Consider the following 3,103-nt stretch of genomic DNA (forward strand, 5'->3'; position numbering starts at 1 on the left):
TAATAAACTGAAAAAAACATACAAATGCTAATTTGATGGACAGAGGTTCACCAATTGAAGACAAACTGGCTCTAAAACTGTGGAGCAATTTCACAAAATGTTCCTCAGACTTTGAAGATCCACCATCTACAGTGTAGAATAGAATCAGAAGACTCAGAGAACCAGGAAGAATCTCTGTGCGCTGGGGCCAGGGAAGGCCTTGCAGATTTCAGCTGAACCACATCCTGCATCCATCACAGCAGCATGACTTCACAGGAGAAGAGTCCGGCTGCTGAACTGGCCTGCCTGCAGTCCAGACCTTTCACCAGCACACAACATCTGGAGCTTCATGGAAGCAAAAATCCAGCAGCCAAGGTCCAGGACTGTAGAGCAGCTAGAATCCTGCATCAGACCAGAATGGGACAACATTCCTCTCCTAAAACTCCAGCAACTGGTCTCCTCACTTCCCAGATGTTTCCAGACATGTTAGAAGAAGAGATGCTACACCTGCTGAACACCACCCTGTAACTACTTTTTACACCATGCTGAACATCACCCTGGAACTACTTTTTACACCATGCTGAACATCACCCTGGAACTACTTTTTACACCATGTTGAACATCACCCTGTAACTACTTTTTACACCGTGTTGAACATCACCCTGGAACTACTTTTTACACCATGCTGAACATCACCCTGGAACTACTTTTTACACCATGCTGAACATCACCCTGGAACTACTTTTTACACCGTGTTGAACATCACCCTGTAACTACTTTTTACACCATGCTGAACATCACCCTGGAACTACTTTTTACACCATGCTGAACATCACCCTGGAACTACTTTTTACACCGTGTTGAACATCACCCTGGAACTACTTTTTACACCGTGCTGAACATCACCCTGGAACTACTTTTTACACCATGCTGAACATCACCCTGGAACTACTTTTTACACCATGCTGAACATCACCCTGGAACTACTTTTTACACCGTGTTGAACATCACCCTGTAACTACTTTTTACACCGTGTTGAACATCACCCTGGAACTACTTTTTACACCGTGCTGAACATCACCCTGGAACTACTTTTTACACCATGCTGAACATCACCCTGGAACTACTATTTACACCATGCTGAACATCACCCTGGAACTACTTTTTACACCGTGTTGAACATCACCCTGTAACTACTTTTTACACCGTGTTGAACATCACCCTGGAACTACTTTTTACACCGTGTTGAACATCACCCTGGAACTACTTTTTACACCTTGTTTAAGTCTAAGAAAAGAATGAGAAGTTTCTTTGTATTAAACATTTAAAGGTCCAGTGTTTAGGATGTATGGACACCCAGCAGCTCAGACGGACCTGAGGTTGATATTTTGACTGTCCCCTTCCTGGCTACGGCTAAAATATGTGACCTGTAGTATCACTGGTTTCCAGGATGCTTCCCGTTTTTATACTTCATCTACTAAGTATCAGTAAGTCTGATTTACTTTGGACCTCAGAAGTTAAAGCAGGAGCTGACTGCAGGTTTCACTCCTGCTGTAATACCAAAGTACGCCAGCAGAGGGAGCCCTGCTGCTCTTCATCAGAGTGATGAAGAGCAGGCGGTGTGCAGCCTTTCACTTATCTAACTTTAATACAACATGTGAAGCATCTGGTCCATGACCAGAAAAGCGAAATATGTGTATGCATATGTGTAAACGGACAGGGAGCATGTGCCATGATGTCAGTGTTGGACCCATGCACAGCTAAGTATTGATCCCACTCATTGATTATGGATCTGAGCCGGCAGCAGAGGCTCAGCTGATGTTACATAAGCAGCTGGTGATGTGTGTGTTGGAGGGAAACAGCTGCAGGAGAGCAGCGCTGGAGACGAGCAGGTAGGAGCTCTGAGGCTGCCGGTCAGCTTCTTATCTATTTCTACTTACCAGCCAGCATGTCGTCTACGTCTTTACTAAATAACCAACCCAGCCTCCACATCTCATCAAGAGTTACTGCCACTCATGGTGGTTAAACCAGGCCACCGTGGCACTAAGGGGCCCAAAGTGGGACAAGAACCCCTCGCCACCATTACACCAGCAGCAGCCTGAAGCGCTGATCCAAGGCAGGATGGATCCATGTTTTCATGTTTCCAGCAGATTCTGTCCTCCATACAAAAGCATTGTGGAGATTATTGTTATGAGATGGAAAGTGTGTTTCATTAACCTTCTGCTGGAAATCCCAACACGAAATGCTGGCTAATTAAACCTAATTATTGTATATGTAATACAAATTATACTGTTGTAGCAGACCTGAAGAAGCCTCTGACTGAACACTGTGTAGAGGTCAGGATGTGAAGAATCATTCACCATGTTCAGCAGCTTGTGCAGCATTCTGTTCTGGACTCTTTATTAATTTTTTTCACAAAAAAACGTGCAATCAACGGCATTGTTTTTATATTAAATCAAAATATGTTCCCACCTCCTTTTGACAGTTTTACACAGTGAGGAAATGTTAGATCTGCAGAAACTTAGATGTACGATGGATCATTTCTGTTTTTAATGCCCCAAGATCACCAGCATCTAGTTTTTAGCTTCAGCCTTGCCCCTTACATACAGAGACTCCTCATGATTTGCTGTAGATGGTGGATCTTCAGTCTGAAGAACTTTTTTCTGAAATTGTTCCAGTTTTAGATCTAGTTTGTCTCAGACTGCTGAACCTCCGTCCATCTTTCCATCTGAGAGACTCTGCCTCTCTGAAATGCTCCTTTTATACCAGTCATGTTACTGACCTGTTACCAGTTAAACCTGATTAGTTGTCAAATGCTCCTCCAGGTGTTTCTGGTTTGTACCAGTTACTTTTCCAGCCTTTTCTTGCTCCTGTTCCAACTTTTTCCATCAGATTGACTATCAGCTCATATTTTCCATCACATGGTGAAACGTCTCAGTTTCACCATGTGACATGTTGTTTTTCTTCTACTGGGAGTAAAATATGACCTGATTAGGTTTATAAATCACTGTTTTCTGTTTTGTAGTCTGAACATTTTTGGAACTGAAGTTGTAGAAAATGTAAATTTATTGGATAGGTGGACAGGTGGGTGGGTATTATTTATTTATTTAATGTCAGTGTAAAA

The sequence above is a fragment of the Melanotaenia boesemani genome, chromosome 24 (genome assembly GCF_017639745.1).
Source record: "Melanotaenia boesemani isolate fMelBoe1 chromosome 24, fMelBoe1.pri, whole genome shotgun sequence".
NCBI lineage: Eukaryota > Metazoa > Chordata > Actinopteri > Atheriniformes > Melanotaeniidae > Melanotaenia > Melanotaenia boesemani.